The following is a 20276-nucleotide window of genomic DNA, read 5'->3' on the forward strand; positions in this document are numbered from 1 at the left end:
GAGAATAGTTGTTTGGGGTTGCGAGAGAGTGCGGATATCAGTGTGGTGAAGTAGACCTGCTTGGCGGTGGTGAGTGCATTCTTAAATGCGAGAACTGCCTCTTTGTACCTGAGGAAATCCTCCTGGGAGTGGCTTTTCTTCCAGAGGTGCTCTGCAACCCGCGAGGCACGTCTCAGTTTTTTAGTCAGGTCGGTGTGCCAGGGTTGTCTATTGGTTGGCCGGGCTCTGGAGTTTGTGTAGGGGGCCAGAGAGTCAAGGGCTGAGGTAATGGTGGTATTATAGAAGGCAGCAGCGGCATCTGTGTCCTGGATTGAGGATATGTCAGCGAGTGGTAGGAGAGAGTCTGAGAGGGTGCAGGTGTCAAGGCGGTTGAGGTTCCTGCGTGGGCATGGTGGTTTAGAGAGTGGGGGGTCTGTTGGAGAAGAGAGGGCAATGAATGTCAGCAGGTTGTGGTCAGAGAGTGTGGACGGAGAGTTAGAGAGACTGCATATGGAGCAGAGGTGGGTGAATATGAGGTCTAGTGTGCCTCCCTTTGTGTGGGTGGCAGAAGAGGACCAAGGGGAGAGACCAAGGGAGGTGGTGAGGGACAGGAGACTGGGGGCGGAAGGGTGGTCTGTGTTAATGGGGATGTTGAAATCCCCCATGATGATGGTGGGGGTGTCTGTGGATAGGAAGTGTGTGAGCCAGGTGGTGAAGTGGTCAATGAAGGCAGCGGTAGGTCCTGGCGGTCGGTATATGACGGCCAGTCGGAGGTTGGCGGGTGAGTAGATGCACTTCAAAGGAGGGGGGGGTGAGGGCAGGTAGCGCTTGGATAGGGGCGAATGCGCACTTGTCTGACAGGAGGATGCCTACACCTCCACCAGGTTTGTTGTTGGGGCGGGGAGTATGTGAGAATTGCAGACCTCCATAGGCGAGTGCAGCTGGGGAGGCAGTGTCTGAGGGTGTCAGCCATGTTTCAGTGAGACCAAGAAATGTAAATTCATTGAGAATGAAAAGGTCGTGGATGTAGGCAAGTTTATTACGTACGGAGCGGGCATTCCATAGTGCATCGGGGAGGGCAGGGGGAAGGGTAGGAGTGAGTGAGATTGGTTTGAGATTTCGGGGGTTCCCTGCACTAGCGCCAGGTGTGGGGAAATGGCCGACAGTGGAGATTTGCTGGGGAGGTCCAGGATTAGGAGATATGTCACCAGAAGTAAGTAGGAGCAGGGACAGGGACATCAGGTGTAGGTAGGAGAGGCTGCGGGGGGGGGGGGGGGGTTGTATGTGTCTGGGGCGGAAAGCCTGCAGGTTTGTGAGGAGCTGTGCAGAGAAAGTTATATGGTGGGGTAGGAGAGAGGGAGAGATGAGTATAATGTCTAATAGCAACCCCTGCCCACTGTATAATGTCCCATGGCGGCCCTTGCATACAGCAAAATGTCCCACAGCAGTCCCTGCACACAGTATAATGTTCCACTGTGGTCCCTGCATAAAGTATAATGTCCCATTGTGGTCCCTGCATAAAATATAATGTCCCAGAGAGGCCACTCCACACATTATAAAGTCCTACAGTGGCCCCATTCACACAGTTCTTTTTCCTATGGTGACCCCTACAGGCTCATATGATGTTGCTGACGCTGAACAGCGTCAGGACTTTGATGGCAGTGATGTAATGTGCAACACAGGGCTCCCGGGAGGGCTAAAGTAGAAGCTAAGGCAGCTGTGGTCGGGAGCAGGACTCAGTAAGTAAGACCATGGGCCTGTGGCAAGAGTATTTTTTGGGCGAACTTAGCAAGATTCGTCTCACAAGGATCACCTGGTGGACCGAACTACTATTATTATACTGTGGAGTTTCTTCCAGAGTCTCATCCCAGACAATAATAATTGGAGGTCTGGGGGAGGTGTTATACAAAAAAAAACAATGTTACTTACCTCTCCTGGGCCCTGGTGCCACTCCCTGCCATCTTCGGGCATCTTCACTGACACCGTAGGGGGTAGGGGAAAACCAAGTGAAAGGTTTGATATGAGGCCCAGTCTTTGCTTGTTATGCGCCTTCACTGCTACCAGTATAAAGGCCTGTTGACATGTCATAATCTAGTACTGATTTTGCAACGATTTTGCCTTCAAATCCCTCATTCTGCCTCCCATTGAAAACAATTGAAGTGGAACGATGGGAAAAAAAAAAAGCTTCGTTCTCCATTTTTCCATGGAGTCTGCAGATGATTCGAAAGCCATGGCTTAACTCTCCCCACTGATTATACCCATTCATTGAGGCCTAATCATGAGTGGAAAGCTGCAATGCTCTGCACCGTCTTATACTTATATGATATAAAATAAAACATTTCCAACAAAATGGATTGTATTACAGTCTACTTCAGTAGGTCTGCCTCAGCAAAATAAATCTAATTTTGGTTGCTTGTTAATGCAGTGCAAATCAGTTTGTCCAAGATGGGTCAATTGAGGCTCTGTTGCCTACGGGCCCAAAGAATCCTAGGGCTAGCCCTACTGCGGCTCAATGGTTAGTTGTTCCGTTTCTGAACCAAACATACATAATGGGAAAATCTCCTGATTTACAGTAAATGTTGCATGCTGACTGTTTCCTTTTCTTACAATAAAAAAAGATGGAAAAAAGATACAGGCAATTGGTCCAGTATTAATGTCTGTGTTTCTGTACATTTTATGTTGCTCATCCATGGAAATACCTCGGATCCCACAATCTCATTGCAGGGAATTCAAGGGACCATCGGAGATTCTGGGCCATCAGGTGTATTGCTATCACTTTCCTTAGGTGATATAAAAAATTGGTGTAAATAATCCACCCATTCTGGAAATGGCTTGGTCCAGCTATGAGGGGATTATGGAGCAGTGTCTAGTGTGCATTTGTCACACTCCTACTGTCCATCACAGGGCACAGTATAGATGTTTTCAACTAAAATGCATACATGGCCCGTTGTAGGTTCCTTTAGTGTTCTATTCCTTTTTCACTAGCATCTTCTCTGCACACCGGGAATGGAAGACACAGGCCATATCTTCCTTTCACGTGACAGAGTTTAACTTGATGTTTGTGAAAAAGGATATTATTTTTAATGTTTGGAACCTTTGGACTTTCTGAGCCATCAGGTGTATTGTATTGGAGGAGGCTGGCTTTTTTAACAGCATGTGTGGAAGCCTTAAGGGCTACAAACATGCTGTTGAAAATCTTTAACTCAACCTGATGGTTCAGAATATTTAGACGTTTGTTGTACTTTGCGATGTCGTTTTGTATTGCTTTTGTGTCCCATATCCTTGCTCATTCTGTGGGCAAAGAATAGATTGCTTCGAAGTGAAGACAAATTTTGTACCTTGTCATGGTACCAGAAAGAGGAACTCCCAGTAACGAAGAGGATCGAGGCATCCTTTTCAAGGTTAGGATCATGGAGCGAGGCATTTAGGAACCCTCTGACACCGCTTCCATGCCGGACTGTCCAACCTTGTGGAGTGTGGGATTGTTTGCAGGTAGGCAAAGCGATTCCTTGTGTAGCATCTGTGTGCCCCTGTAGATGGAAGTTTGGTGAAGACAGTCCAAAATGTCTTTATTCTCTTAGTGGGCAGAGTGTTTTCTGCTCTTGGTGTCTAGTGTGCATTTGTCACACTCCGACTGTCCATCACGGGGCACAGCATAGGTGTATTCCACTGAAATGCATACATGGCCCGTTGTATGTTCCTTTAGTGTTCTATTCCTTTTTCACTAGCATCTTCTCTGCACACTGGGAATGGAAGACACAGGCCATATCTTCCTTTCACGTGACAGAGTTTAAATTGATGTTTGTGAAAAACAGGATATTATTTTTAACGTTTTGAACCTTCAGACTTTCTAAGCCATCAGGTGTATTGTATTGCTATCACTTTCCTTAGATGATGGCAAAAATTGGTGTGAGTAAACCACCAATTCTGGAGATGGTTTGGTCCAGCTATGAGGGGATTATGGAGGAGGCTGGCTTTTTTAACAGCATGTGTGGAAGCCTTAAGGGCTACAAACATGTTGTTGAAAATCTTTAACTCAACCTGATGGTTCAGAATATTTACATGTTTGTTGTACTTTGCGATGTTGTTTTGTATTGCTTTTGTGTCCCATATCCTTGCTCATTCTGTGGGCAAAGAATAGATTGCTTCGAAGAGAAGACAAATTTTGTACCTTGTCATGGTACCAGAAAAAGGCACTCCCAGTAACGAAGAGGATCGAGGCATCCTTTTCAAGGTTAGGATCATGGAGCGAGACATTTAGGAACCCTCTGACACCGCTTCCATGCCGGACTGTCCAACCTTGTGGAGTGTGGGATTGTTTGCAGGTAGGCAAAGCGATCCCTTGTGTTGCATCTGTGTGCCCCTGTAGATGGAAGTTTGGTGAAGACAGTCCAAAATGTCTTTATTCTCTTAGTGGGCAGAGTGTTTTCTGCTCTTGGTGTCTAGTGTGCATTTGTCACACTCCTACTGTCCATCACGGGGCACAGCATCGGTGTTTTCCACTAAAATGCATACATAGCCCGTTGTATGTTCCTTTAGTGTTCTATTCCTTTTTCACTAGCATCTTCTCTGCACACTGGGAATGGAAGACACAGGCAGTATCTTCCTTTCACGTGACAGAGTTTAAATTGATGTTTGTGAAAAACAGGATATTATTTTTAACGTTTTGAACCTTCGGACTTTCTGAGCCATCAGGTGTATTGTATTGCTATCACTTTCCTTAGATGATGGCAAAAATTGGTGTGAGTAAACCACCAATTCTGGAGATGGTTTGGTCCAGCTATGAGGGGATTCTGGAGGAGGCTGGCTTTTTTAACAGCATGTGTGGAAGCCTTAAGGGCTACAAACATGTTGTTGAAAATCTTTAACTCAACCTGATGGTTCAGAATATTTACACGTTTGTTGTACTTTGCGATGTTGTTTTGTATTGCTTTTGTGTCCCATATCCTTGCTCATTCTGTGGGCAAAGAATAGATTGCTTCGAAGAAAAGACAAATTTTGTACCTTGTCATGGTACCAGAAAGAGGCACTCCCAGTAACGAAGAGGATCGAGGCATCCTTTCAAGGTTAGGATCGTGGAGCGAGGCATTTAGGAACCCTCTGACACCGCTTCCATGCCGGACTGTCCAACCTTGTGGAGTGTGGGATAGTTTGCAGGTAGGCAAAGCGATCCCTTGTGTTGTATCTGTGTGCCCCTGTAGATGGAAGTTTGGTGAAGAACGTCCAAAATGTCTTTATTCTCTTAGTGGGCAGAGTGTTCTCTGCTCTTGGTGTCTAGTGTGCATTTGTCACACTCCTACTGTCCATCACAGGGCACAGCATAGGTGTTTTCCACTAAAATGCATACATAGCCCGTTGTATGTTCCTTTAGTGTTCTATTCCTTTTTCACTAGCATCTTCTCTGCACACTGGAATCGAAGACACAGGCCATATCTTCCTTTCACTTGACAGAGTTTAAATTGATGATTGTGAAAAACAGGATATTATTTTTAACGTTTTGAACCTTCGGACTTTCTGAGCCATCAGGTGTATTGCTATCACTTTCCTTAGATGATGGCAACAATTGGTGTGAGTAAACCACCAATTCTGGAGATGGTTTGGTCCAGCTATGAGGGGATTATGGAGGAGGCTGGCTTTTTTAACAGCATGTGTGGAAGCCTTAAGGGCTACAAACATGTTGTTGAAAATCTTTAACTTAACCTGATGGTGCAGAACATCTACACGTTTGTTGTACTTTGCGATGTCGTTTTGTATTGCTTTTGTGTCCCATATCCTTGCTCATTCTGTGGGCAAAAATAGATTGCTTCAAAGAGAGGGCAAATTGTGTACCTTGTCATGGTACCAGAAAGAGGCGCTCCCAGTAACGAAAAGGATCGAGGCGCCCTTTTCACTGATTGGACCATAGAGCAAAGCATTTAGGAAGCCTCTGACACCGCTTCCATGCCGGACTGTCCAACCTTGTGGAGTGTGGGATTGTTTACAGGTAGGCAAAGCGATCCCTTGTGTAGCATCTGTGTGCCCCTGTAGATGGAAGTTTGGTGAAGACAGTCCAAAATGTCTTTATTCTCTTAGTGGGCAGAGTGTTTTCTGCTCTTGGTGTCTAGTGTGCATTTGTCACACTCCTACTATCCATCACAGGGCACAGCATAGGTGTTTTCCACTAAAATGAATACATAGCCCGTTGTATGTTCCTTTAGTTTTCTATTCCTTTTTCACTAGCATCTTCTCTGCACACTGGAATGGAAGACACAGGCCATATCTACCTTTCTCGTGACAGAGTTCAAATTGATGTTTGTGAAAAGCAGGATATTATTTTTAACGTTTTGAACCTTCGGACTTTCTGAGCCATCAGGTGTATTGTATTGCTATCACTTTCCTTAGATGATGGCAAAAATTGGTGAGTAAACCACCAATTCTGGAGATGGTTTGGTCCAGCTATGAGGGGATTATGGAGGAGGCTGGCTTTTTTAACAGCATGTGTGGAAGCCTTAAGTGCTACAAACATGTTGTTGAAAATCTTTAACTCAACCTGATGGTTCAGAATATCTACACGTTTGCTGTAAGTTACGATGTCGTTTTGTATTGCTTTTGTGTCCCATATCCTTTCTTACTCTGTGGGCAAAGAATAGATTGCTTCAAAGAGAGGGCAAATTGTGTACCTCGTCATGGTACCAGAAAGAGGCACTCCCAGTAACGAAGAGGATCGTGGCGCCCTTTTCACTGATAGGATCATAGAGCAAAGCATTTAGGAACCCTCTGACACCGCTTCCATGCCGGACTGTCCAACCATGTGGAGTGTGGGATAGTTTGCAGGTAGGCAAAGTGATCCCTTGTGTTGCATCTGTGTGCCCCTGTAGATGGAAGTTTGGTGAAGACAGTCCAAAATGTCTTTATTCTCTTAGTGGGCAGAGTGTTTTCTGCTCTTGGTGTCTAGTGTGCATTTGTCACACTCCTACTTTCCATCACGGGGCACAGCATGGGTGTTTTCCACTAAAATGCATACATAGCCCGTTATATGTTCCTTTAGTGTTCTATTCCTTTTTCACTAGCATCTTCTCTGCACATCGGGAATGGAAGACACAGGCCATATCTTCCTTTCTCGTGACAGAGTTTAAATTGATGTTTGTGAAAAACAGGATATTATTTTTAACGTTTGGAACCTTCGGACTTTCTGAGCCATCAGGTGTATTGCTATCACTTTCTTTAGATGATGTCAAGAATTGGTGTGAGTAAACCACCGATTCTGGAGATGGTTTGGTCCAGCTATGAGGGGATTATGGAGGAGGCTGGCTTTTTTAACAGCATGTGTGGAAGCCTTAAGGGCTACAAACATGTTGTTGAAAATCTTTAACTCAACCTGATGGTTCAGAATATTTACACGTTTGTTGTACTTTGCGATGTTGTTTTGTATTGCTTTTGTGTCCCATATCCTTGCTCATTCTGTGGGCAAAGAATAGATTGCTTCGAAGAAAAGACAAATTTTGTACCTTGTCATGGTACCAGAAAGAGGCACTCCCAGTAACGAAGAGGATCGAGGCATCCTTTTCAAGGTTAGGATCGTGGAGCGAGGCATTTAGGAACCCTCTGACACCGCTTCCATGCCGGACTGTCCAACCTTGTGGAGTGTGGGATTGTTTGCAGGTAGGCAAAGCGATCCCTTGTGTTGCATCTGTGTGCCCCTGTAGATGGAAGTTTGGTGAAGAACGTCCAAAATGTCTTTATTCTCTTAGTGGGCAGAGTGTTTTCTGCTCTTGGTGTCTAGTGTGCATTTGTCACACTCCTACTGTCCATCACAGGGCACAGCATAGGTGTTTTCCACTAAAATGAATACATAGCCCATTGTATGTTCCTTTAGTGTTCTATTCCTTTTGCACTAGTATCTTCTCTGCACACCGGGAATGGAAGACACAGGCCTTATCTTCCTTTCTCGTGACAGAGTTTAAATTGATGTTTGTGAAAAACAAGATATTATTTTTAACGCTTGGAACCTTCGGACTTTCTGGGCCAAGAGGTGTATTGCTATCACTTTCCTTAGATGATGGCAAAAATTGGTGTGAGTAAACCACCAATTCTGGAGATGGTTTGGTCGAGCTATGAGGGGATTATGGAGCATAATACTTTGTGCAGGGGTCACTTTGGAGCATAATACTGTGTGCAGGGGCCACTATGGGGAATGGTACTCTGTACATGGGCCACTATGGAACATAATACTGTGTGCAGGGGCCACTATGGGTCATAATACTGTGTGCAGGGGCCACTATGGGGAATAATACTGTGTACAGGGGTCACTATGGGACATACTACTGTGTGCAGGGGCCACTATGGGGCATAATACTGTGTACAGGGGTTACTATGGGACATAAAACTGTGTACAGGGGACACTACGGGACATAATGCTGTGTACAGGGGCCACTATGGGACATAATACTGTGGTTAGGAGCCACTATGGGGAATAATACTGTGTACAGGGGGTCACTATGGGACATAATTGTTATGACCCGGTCTCAGCAGTCCCGGCCTGTTAGGTTCAGGCGCGGAGTGTCCAGACGGCATTCAGCGCGTGAATCACCTGATGCACGGCAGGGGAATATTCACACCAGTCATGCAGTTTCTGCTCTGGCACTTGGGCGTGGTTCACGTGCTGAGTTGCCTGGTGGATCAGTGCCTCGTGTGTCTTGGCCTCTGAAGGGGTTAAGTTCTCTGCAGTGCTGAATACTTGACAGGCCATGGGCGAGGCCTTCTCTTCAGTATATAAGGCTGTTGCACATGCTATCTGATGCCGGTCTTAAAAATCTTCTGTACCTGTGCTCTAGTATGGTCTGTGTCTGAAGCTGCTACCATCTGCATCCCGGCCCATCCAGTTTCTTGCTCCTGTTCACACTGGATAGTTCGCTAAGTATTGAGCTCCTGTCCAGACATAGTGTTCCGGGCGCAGTGAGCCCTAGGTATTTTTCTGTCTGGAGGTTTGGAATATTTTTGGTAGGGGTTTTTGGGTGTGTGATACTTAGTTCTGTTTTTTCCTATCCCTTGCTTTAGTTCAGTTATTCTGTGTTTCACGTTTATTCTCTTCCTATGCTTTTGTGTTCTCATGTTCACCGTTAGTCCAAGTCTGGACACCCGTGGGGGGCTTGTTCTGTGTCTGCCTCTCCTTCATAAACGTGAAGCTAGACAGGGGCTCTATTTCCCTTTGCAGGTTAGCTACTTCTCCGGCTGTGCTCGTGCCCATTCAGGCAAGTTAGTCGGGCCCACGGCTACTTCTAGTTGTGCGAGGCAGGGTGTAGGAGTATCCACACTAGAAGTCCAAACTGCTCATACTTACTATTGTTTTTTATATGTTTTTTCCGTTACTGGACTGAGAAGTTATCAGTCCGGGGCCAGTCCGTGGTCAAGGATCCCCAGACCATAACAATAATACTGTGTACTGGGGCCACTATGGGACATAATACTGTGTACTGGGGCCACTATGGGACATAATACTGTGTGCAGGGGCCACTATGGGACATAATACTGTGTGCAGGGGCCACTATGGGACATAATACTGTGTGCAGGGGCCACTATGGGACATAATACTGTGTGCAGGGGCCACTATGGGACATAATACTGTGTGCAGGGGCCACTATGGGACATAATACTGTGTGCAGGGGCCACTATGGGACATAATACTGTGTGCAGGGGCCACTATGGAGCATAATACTGTGTGCAGAGGTCACTATAAGGCATAATACTGTGTACTGGGGCCGCTAGGTGATATAATACTGTGTGCAGGGGGAACTATGCGGCATAATACTGTGTACAGGGGCCACTGTGGGGCATAATGCTGTGTACAGGGGCCACTATGGATCATAATATTGTGTACAGGGGCCACTATGGGGCACAATACTGAGTACATGGGACACCATGGGGTATAATACTGTGTACAGGGACCACTATGGGGTATAATACTGTGTAGAGGGGCCACTATGGGGCATAATACTGTGTAGAGGGGCCACTATGGGACATAATACTGTGTAGAGGGGCCACTATGGGGCATAATACTGTGTACAGGGGCCACTATGGGACATAATACTGTGTGAAATGGCCACTATGGGGAATAATACTGTGTACAGGGGCCACTATGGGACATAATACTGTGTGCAGGGGCCACTATGGGACATAATACTGCGTGCTGGGGCCACTATGGGGCATAATACTGTGTAGAGGGGCCACTATGGGACATAATACTGTGTAGAGGGGCCACTATGGGACATAATACTGTGTACAGGGGCCACTATGGGACATAATACTGTGTGAAATGGCCACTATGGGGAATAATACTGTGTACAGGGGCCACTATGGGATATACTACTTTGTACAGAGGTCACTATGCATACCTCCCAACCATCCCGATTTCCGCGGGACAGTCACGATTTGGGTGACATGTCCTGCGGTCCTGGTTAGAGGGAGGTATGTCCCGATTTCAACTCAGATCTGCGTCCAGAGGACGCAGATCTGAGTTGAACACATATGCGGCTGAAGCAAGGAGCTGACACAGGTCAGCTCCTCGCTTCGCCGCTGCCCGCCTCTCTCCCTGACACATGCGGCTGAAGGAAGCAGCTGACACAGGTCTCTCTCGCTGACACATGTGGCTGAAGCGAGGAGCTGACCTGTGTCAGCTCCTCGCTTCGCTGCTGCCGCCGGCTCCTGGCTTGTAGACGCGATGTGTCACATCAGAGAAACACGCAGCGGCGAAGCGAGGAGCTGACCTGTGTCAGCTCCTTCCTTCAGCCGCGTGTGTCAGGGAGAGAGGCCAGCAGCGGCGAAGCGAGGAGCTGACCTGTGTCAGCTCCTTCTTTCAGCCGCATGTGTCAGCGAGAGAGGCGGGCAGAGAGCGGCGAGGGAGCGGAGGAGAAGGTAAGTTTAATGTGGAGGTGGAATGTGAATCTGGGGGCAGATGAAGGAGAGGACGGCATGACACTGGGGGCAGAGATGGAGAGGATGGCATGACACTGGGGGCAGAGATGTGGGGACATGAATCTGGGGGCAGAGATGGAGAGGACATGAATCTGGGGGCAGAGATGGAGGGGACATGAATCTGGGGGCAGAGATGTGGGGACATGAATCTGGGGGCAAAGATGGAGGGGACATGAATCTGGGGGCAGAGATGGGGGGACATGAATCTGGGGGCAGAGATGGGGGACATGAATCTGGGGGCAGAGATGGGGGACATGAATCTGGGGGCAGAGATGGGGGGACATGAATCTGGGGGCAGAGATGGGGGGACATGAATCTGGGGGCAGAGATGGAGAGGACATGAATCTGGGGGCAGAGATGGGGGACATGAATCTGGGGGCAGAGATGGGGGACATGAATCTGGGGGCAGAGATGGGGGACATGAATCTGGGGGCAGAGATGTGGGGACATGAATCTGGGGGCAGAGATGGAGGGACATGAATTTGGGGGCAGAGATGGAGGGGACATGAAACTGGGGGCAGAGATGTGGGGACATGAATCTGGGGGCAGAGATGGAGGGACATAAATTTGGGGGCAGAGATGGAAGAGGGACATGAAACTGGGGGCAGATGAAGGGTGTATATGAAACTGGGGGAGAGATAGAGGGGGGACATATAATTTACGGGTGACTGTAGGAGGATTATATTGTGTGCGGGCACATGAAAAATTAACGAGTGGGCGGAGTCAACACAAAAGTGGGCGGGGCTAAATTTGCCACGGCGCGCTATGCGCGCCGCACATTTTGTCCCTCTTTCGGTTCTTCAAAAGTTGGGAGGTATGCACCATGGAGCATAATACTGTGTGCAGGGGTCACTTTGGAGCATAATACTGTGTGCAGGGGTCACTTTGGAGCATAATACTGTGTGCACGGGCCATTATGGGACATAATACTGTGTGCAGAGATCACTATGGAGCATAATACTGTGTGCAGGGGCCACTATGGGACATAATACTGTGTACAGGGGCCACTTTGGGGCATAATAGTGTGTGCAGGAATGCGGGGTAAGGTCGGATTGATCGGTCAGGGTCTTCGGGAGGAAGAGGGGGGGGCATCTATTAGTCAAAAGTTCTCCAAGGGGCCCCGTCATACCTAGTTACGGTATTGACAAGGGGGGCATCTATTAGTGATTCATTGCACCCCCAACGTGTGCTAGCCTAATGATTGCACCCCTATGTGCTACCCCTGATAGTATTACTGAAGCACATATGGGGGTGGCAGATGTAAACATAAAATACTAATGCACATCTGTTATTGGATTCGTTTTTTGATGCATCATTTTTCTTTTTAATTAAAAAACGGATCCGTTAAATTGACATGAGCCTAATACTGCGTCTGACGTATACTAAAAGTTGGCAAGTTTAGTTGCTGCTGGGTTCACACCAGCGTTCGGTCTCCGTTATCAGGTTTCCATCTTCTGCCGGCAGAAGACGGAAACCTGTCAGACAGTGTCTAGCATTGAGCGCCGGTGAGTGTTTCAGCGCTCTGTGGCGAAACCGTTTTATATAAACACAAAGTCCTGCATGTTCGACTTTGTGTCCAGTTACAAAAAAAAAAAAATGTTTTCGACGCGGAGAGCATAAAACGCTCACCGGCGCTCACCCCGGACACTTTTCAAACCCATTCAAATGAATGGGTTTGAAACATGCCTGCAGGTTTCTGTCTCCTGCCTAGTTTCGTGCAGGAAACAGAAACCTGCATAACGGAGACCCCGGGCGCAGGTGTGAACGAGCCCTAAGTTGGGTTTAGTTTGCAGGTTGACCATCGCAGAGAGAGCAGTGGAAAATCGTTCTGCTGCTGGAAATTTCTCCCAACAAAGTAAAGAGCACCCCCTGACGAAGGCTAGCGCCGAAACGCACGTTGGGTGGCCGGGTTGGCGCCTTCCCCACTTGTCTCTCCTACACTCTCATACAGCATGGGTGAGTAACTTTGGATGTGCAACTTTTTTCAGTGCATATATTGCCAATACAAACTATGTGAGTCTATCCATTTAATCTCCCTGGTGTGTTATAGCAATTTAATATATAGGATATAATTCTTAGGTGTGTATATAGCCACATTACTATATGGCTGGCTTCTGAAATTCCAGTGATGTGAGTGCATACAATAGTAGCACTTTCTTTGCCTTTATAATAATTCCTATATGTCCCTATTCACACCTTACTCTTGCTAGCACAAGTTTTGCACGTTGGGTCCAATTCATGGAGATTTAAATTACCACCTGGTTCACATAGATCTACATTGCCACCTTGTGGCGCTTTGTATGTAGTACATTCCCATTACAATGAACCATATAACTGGGAGGTATACCCTCAGATTGAAAGACCTACTCCGCGCTCTCCACAGGTGAAAAATACAGAGTTGTCCTTGGTACTTTTATATACAGTGGTTTATTAAAGATAACGCGTTTCGGGGTTTTAGTACTTCACGTGTACCACCCCTTCCTCAGATCTCTGTTCCTTCGCTTGCAACAGCTTGCTCATCACTGCATATAAAAGTACCAAGGACAACTCTGTATTTGTCACCTGTGGAGAGCGCGGAGTAGGTCTTTCAATCTGAGGGTATACCTCCCAGTTATATGGTTCATATTACTTTCGACCTGAGGGTCTGATGACCGAAGACGCTGCCAAGCACATACGGTGATTCTGAGAACTTGTTTACGCCCATTTTTCTAATTGTAGGCGCTGAAACAAGTATATACTACTAGTTAAAAAGAGGACTGTTTGAATTTAACTCCTATTAGCGCGGCCTTCTCTATTTAAAACTTTGTATCCTCTATACATTCCCATTACATTGTGTTTTGGTGAGTTACATGTGGGTTTATTTTGTATACTCTGCTTTTCCATTTGTGAAATAGTCTCTGTACATTCAATATACTCTTCATGCCAATCCTGGCCCATCGGGATAGTGTGTTTTTTCCTGTATTTGTTTGTCTGTTTTTTTAACATTAATGTAATAAAAATTTATTTTATATTTTTGTACATTTTGAGTGGTATGCTTATCTCAAAAGCTGGTTTCCAATTTTGTTTTTTTTTGTAAGTAAAGAGCAGCCTAAGGTCTATTCATTTTGAAACCGCAAGAAACTACTCTGTGCCGTGACTGAAGTTGCTTCAGGGATGCAGAGGAGTCCTGCACGTCTTAGGGGGCATTCATACGGAGTAACGCCAGGCGTGTATCACAGCCGTACACGCCTGCATTACGGCAGACTGCCGAACGGCGGTGTTACAAGCGCTCCCATTGAAGTGAATGGGAAGTGTTTGGCAGTCTGCCGTAACGCCGGCGTGTACGGCTGTGATACACGCCCGGCGTTACTCCGTGTGAATGCCCCCTTATAAGGGTCCATTCACACTGAGTTTTTTGGCGAGGATTTTGAGACTGTATTCGCCTCCAAATCCTGACCAAAAAGATGGCTCACATTGAAATCAATGGTACCGTAGCTCTTCACTGTCAGTAGGGCGTTTCTGACAGTCACTCAGGAACGTCCTTCTTCCCAGCAGCACCTATTGTGCTGTACTATGAGATGAGGGAGGAACGCCCCCTCCCCTCCTGATAATGCTCGTCCATGTACTAGGGGGAGGTAGCGTTCCTCACCGCTCAGCGTCATCACCAGGCGGTAAGCAACACCCCCTCTCACAGTACAGTGCAATAGACGCTACAGTGAGGAAGGGTGTTACTGACTGACTGTCAGAATTGCCCTTCTGACGGTGAAGAGCTATGGTACCGACACCAATAACTCTTCACGGGGAGCACAGAACGGGAAAGCCGACAGTGCACTGAATTCAGCCCACTGTCAGCTTTCTAGCGGTATATAAAACTGCCTGTGCCCCAAGTGATGAAAGGTCCTCTTTAAAGAGGACCTTTCATCAGATTGGGTAAAGGCAGTGCCATATACTGCTGGAAAGCCGACAGTGGGCTGAATTCAGTGCACTGTCGGCTTTCCCGTTCTGTGCTCCCCGTGAAGAGTTATTGGTGTCGGTTTCGAACCCCATTATAGTCTATGGGGAACATATACTCGTTAAGGGGGAAACCCAAATCCGTATCTGGAGGGTCACCAAGTCCACTATGACACCACAGGAAATGATACCAACACCTCTGGAATGCAACTGGGACAGCAGGGGAAGCATGTCTGGGGGCATCTAACACACCAAAGACCCTCTATTACCCCACTATCACAGCCTAACAACTACACACTTTCCACATTCAAAAAAACCTCTATCAAAGTGGGAAAATACCTGGAAACCTTCTTTACTCCCCAAATGAATGGACACAAACGCCAATTTAAGCTCAACAAACAGTAACAACCACCCCTTTAAATCACGTTCCCCATGACAACCACGGATGGAATAGACAATGGGAAATCCAAAAGCCCTCACCCTTAACTGTCATTTTGAGTGTGTGTGTGTGTGTGTGTGTGTGTGTGTGTGTGTGTGTGTGTGTGAGTGATGTGGTAAGACCTTCCAAAATTCACTTTTCTAGCCCTTAACATGAGGCCTTCCAAACAAAGCTCATTGTGTTGGATTGACGCAGTGGATTGGACTGAGGACCCAGACATTGACCTTCATTTTGACTGTCAAATTGATAACATTTTGGCATCAAGTCCTGGGGGTAACTTTGATTTAGAGGACCGCAAAGGGGGAGAATTGGCTGCAACCACTACTAGCGGTAATGGTCCTCTAATATCGGACTCTACATTACCTATACAGGGTTCTGATCAGGTGTTAATTGTCCAAACAACATGCTCCAGTACTTTAGATGTAGATCAGAAACCACTTTCCCTTCCGACACCAGATTTAACCAAGCTTCACCATCATCATCCTGCTGAGATGGAGCCACTAAAGGAAACCTTGCCTTCAAAGGCATGTCCTGGAGCTGCGACTGAGCCACGTGTAAACACAGAGTCCTTTTGAACGGAACAAAATTCACCAGCAGTGTTTTTGGCCCTTAGGGTGAGTTAAGCCTTGCACCAGCGTGTGTCCCGTAACATCAGGCGGGCCCTAAGATCTGCGCTTTGCACAAAAGTTCCACTTGACCACCGACGCGTGGACAAGTGCATGCGGCCAGGGACGCTACATCTCAATCACGGCACACTGGCTGAATGTAGTTGTGGCTGGGACCGGGTCGCAAACTGTGGCGGCCTGCCTTGTCTCCCCGCCCAATATTCCTGGCAGGAGTGCTGAAACACCACCCTCCTCCTCCTCCGCCCTTGAATCGACCCCAACTACTGGCGTGGGGAGACGTCAGCAGGCCGCGGTGAAGCTCATCAGCTTGGGGGACAGACAGCACACTGCCTCCGAGGTCAGGGATGCCATCCTGGCTGAGATGGCAATGTGTTTTTCCCTGCTGCACCTCGGGCCAGGCATTTTTGTCATGTGTGATAACGGCAGGAACCTGGTAGCGGCTCTGGAGCTTGCCAGCCTCCAACACATTCCATGCTTCGCCCACGTCTAACTTAGTGGTGCAACGTTTTTTGAAAACATACCCGAATGTACAGAAGCTACTGGTGAAAATGCGGCGCTTGTGCGCCCACTTTTGCAAGTGTACAGGAGCCGCTGCTAGCCTCAAAACACTCCAGCAAGGCCTACATCTGCCCGAACACCGGCTGTTGTCCGTCGTCCACACACACTGAAACCCTACATACCATATCTTGACCAGAGTGTGTGAGTTGCACAGACCTTTGATGGAGTTCCATCTACAAAACCCAAGGGTTCCTCAAAGTCGGGTTCCTCAAAGTCAGCTCCCTCAGTTTCTACACCATGAGTTTCCAGGGGTGGCAGAGTTATGGCTAGAGGCAGAGGCATGGATAGGGGTGATGTCTAGGGGCAAAAGCAGTGTGGATGTGGAGGCAAGCTAAGCAGAAAAAACTGGGGGTACAAGCAGAGGCATGGACTGGGGTGATATCTAGGGGCAGAAGCAGTGTGGATGTGGAGGCAAGCTAAGCAGCAAAAACTGGTACAAGCTGAGGCATGGACTGGGGTAATGTCTAGGGGCAAAAGCAGTGTGGATGTGGAGGCAAGCTAAGCAGGGAAAAAGGTGGCTAGAGGCAAAGGGATGTCCAGAGGCAGAAGACAGCTGCATGACAGAAGCTAGACCTGAGCCAGCAAGGCCCAAGATGCTCTGTTTTCTAGCTTCCTTAGAAAAATTCCCCCATCGAGGCCACGTTCCTCGCTGGGGGAGATAATTTCTAAATGTATAGGTCGAGGACAAACTGAGTGTGGTTTACACACTTTGCCATGCGACTCCCCATCTCCCAGGCCTTTCATTCCAGGCTAAAGTACAGCGCAACCCACCCACATGCCCAAGGCTTCAACGGCCTCATCTCAAAAATTCTGGCCCAGGAGATGTTGGGGTCCCGGCTTGTGGACACTCTGCCCTTTTTGGGCCTGCTGGCTACTGCGCCACCTTACTGTGCCGTCCACACCAGCACTTTTCCCCAAACATAAGGCGGTCCCTAAGTTCAGCGCTTTGCCCAAAAGTTTCACGTGACCAGCTACGAATGGACAAGTGCATGCGGACAGGGACGCTACCTTTCAATCTTGGCACAGTGGTTGAATGTACTTGAGGCATGGACCAGGTCGCAAAATGTGGTGGACTGACTTGTCTCCCCACACAACATTCCTGGGAGGAGGGCTGAAACACCACCCTCCTCCTCCGCCGTTAAGTGGACCCCAGCTACAAGCTGGAAACGCTGCAACACTGGTGTGGGGAGACGTCAGCAGGCCGTGCTGAAGCTAATCAGCTTGGGGGACGGACAGCACACTGCCTCTGAGGTCAGGGATGCCATCCTGGATGAGATGGCAATTTGTTTATCCCCGCTGCCCCTGGGGCCAGGCTTTTTTGTCTTGTTGGAGGGCTCTGGAGCTTGCCAGCCTCCAACACGTTCCATGCCTGGCCCACGTGTTCAATGTAGTGGTGCAACGATTTTTAAAATCATACCCCAAATTAGCGGAGCTAAGGGTGAAAGTGCGGCACTTGGACACCCACTTTCCCAAGCCTACAGTACCTGGAGCTAGCCAAAATACACTCCAGCAAGGTCTACATCTGCCTGAAGCACCTACTGTTGTGCGAGGTCACCACACGCTCAAACCCTAGATACCGTATGTTGAGCAGGGTTTGTGAGCAGCAGAGACCTTGGGGGTTAATGGCCGCAGTGTAACCGGCAATATTTTGGGGTCATTGTCAGGACAGGGGGCTGGATGTTTTGTTTATGGGGCTTATTTAATATTCCCTGTCCCTCCCCAGGCTTGTCACTCTTACCTGGGACTTTCAACGCTGTAAATGATGTCCTCCCCGACTGATGAGGAGATCCTGCAGGATTCCATTCGTCGCCTTTCTGCCCTCCATGGTGCGGCCTGGCTGCGGGAGACACTGCTGGCTGCCCTGCCTGCTTCACCACCGCCTCCTTCCTCACGGCGCATGAGGCATTCCAGGCCGCCTCAGCACCTTAGCCCTTCTCCAGTTCAGCGGCGCCGTGCCCAGAGCCCCGCCAGGGACATGCCAGCCCTTGCACACGCTTCCGAACCTCGGCCTTCCCGCCGGGTACCTGCACAGGGCCGACTGAATCCAGCTGCATGGCGCCATCTTTCTTCTACTATGACGGAGGTCTCGGGCCTGCTGCCTCAGGCCCCGCCCCCTCATGCTGGAGTGTTGACGTTGTTGGACCGCAACGATGCTGGGAGCTCCTCTTCCACGGAAGCCTCGGGCCTACTCCCACAGGCCACGCCCCCGGCTGAGGTGACGTCGGCGGCGCGGCTTAGCGCCGCTGCCTGTGTCCACACTGCCGCTGAAGCTCCGCCCCCTGTCGCAGGTATGACATCAGCGGCAGCGTCGCAGCCTAGCGACGCTGCCGGAAGATCCACTGCCACTCCACAGCCTAGCCGGAGAAGCAGGCATGAAGCACCGCCCACGGAAGCGGAGCCTCCACGACGCATTGCCCGTGCAACGGCCACCTCCCCCACGACGAGCTGCCAGGAACAGCCACCGCTTGTGCAGGAGATCAGCTGCTGCCCAAGTCGGGGGACCGGAGCCCCCTCCTTCCATGCCTCCTGTGACTGCGGCCCAGCTCCAGGATGCTGGGGCCCAACTCCCGCGGTCGCCTGCGGCCCCCTTTAGGATCCAGCCCGTCAGGACTCAGCTGGATGCGGACCTGTCCGTAGCGGCCTTCAGGCTCCTCTCCATGGTCTCACAGGGTACCCTTCTTCAGCCAGCGAGGAGGACGACTTCGTAGTGGACGACGGCCACATGGTAGATGGCTCTGACATGGCGGCTGCCTCGGCGCTCCTCCAGAGCCAGCCTGGTGAGTCACAACCTCCTCTACTTACTTCACGGTTAGGGCTTCCCCCCCTCCTGAACCACCCTGGCCCTTCAGCTAATACCCCTTCCCTCCCCACCCCTGATCCTTTATCAGATTTGTTTGCTTCTGCTCGCCGTTTCTTTGATTGTTATGCTTCATCTCGTTCTTTGCCTTCTCCTGCTGCAGCATGGGTCGCTCCAGCTCCTCCTCCTGCAGTGTCGTCCCCACCTTCAGCCCCCGGGCCCATTATTACTGCTTCTGTTTCGGGGGACCCATTGCAGCCGGAGGCACCGGTCGACCCGGTTCGGCTTGATGATGCCGCTAAGGGAGAAATTTATGTTTGCTTTGATGGTCCATTGGGAGCTCATGTGAAACAGGAGGTTAGAGACAAAATATGGCGCGACGAATATGTTGAGATATTTTCTCTCTTGCCTCTTGAAAAATTTAATTTAGATAGGGTCAAGCTAACTGAATATAAAAAAGAGGAGGAAGAAAGGCGTCGGTATCGTCTGATCCCACGTACCTTTTCCAACTGGTCGAAAGCATTTAACATTTTGGCTATTATCATAGGTGAAAGGGCGCCCCAGCATTGCTCCGCTTTATTTTGTTACCAGGACTCTATCGCTGAGGCCTACCGGGTTTATGGGGGAACCGCATGGCTCCGATATGACGAGCAAAGGCGGTTCGCCCATCCATCCGGTGGGATCAGAAGGATATTAATTTGTGGGTGCGCCTCATGGTGGCGGCCAGGTTGCCTCCTCAGCCTTTTCGGTATGGTGCTGGAGCATCCTCTTCGGGACAGGCGTCTTCCATTGCCCAACGTCCCGGATGTTGTTGGCAATACAACGAAGGGCAGTGTCGCTTCGGTGGCACTTGCCGCTTCAAGCATGAATGCTCCCATTGTGGAGGATCTCATGCTGCGTCACAGTGTTTTAAGAAGCAGAGAGCTAAGCAGTCTGACGCAACTTCAAAAAGGGAGGACGCCGGTTGTTCTAGAGCCGATGCTTCCTTACCTAAGTA

This window comes from Leptodactylus fuscus, chromosome 10, assembly GCF_031893055.1.
Source record: "Leptodactylus fuscus isolate aLepFus1 chromosome 10, aLepFus1.hap2, whole genome shotgun sequence".
Taxonomy (NCBI): domain Eukaryota; kingdom Metazoa; phylum Chordata; class Amphibia; order Anura; family Leptodactylidae; genus Leptodactylus; species Leptodactylus fuscus.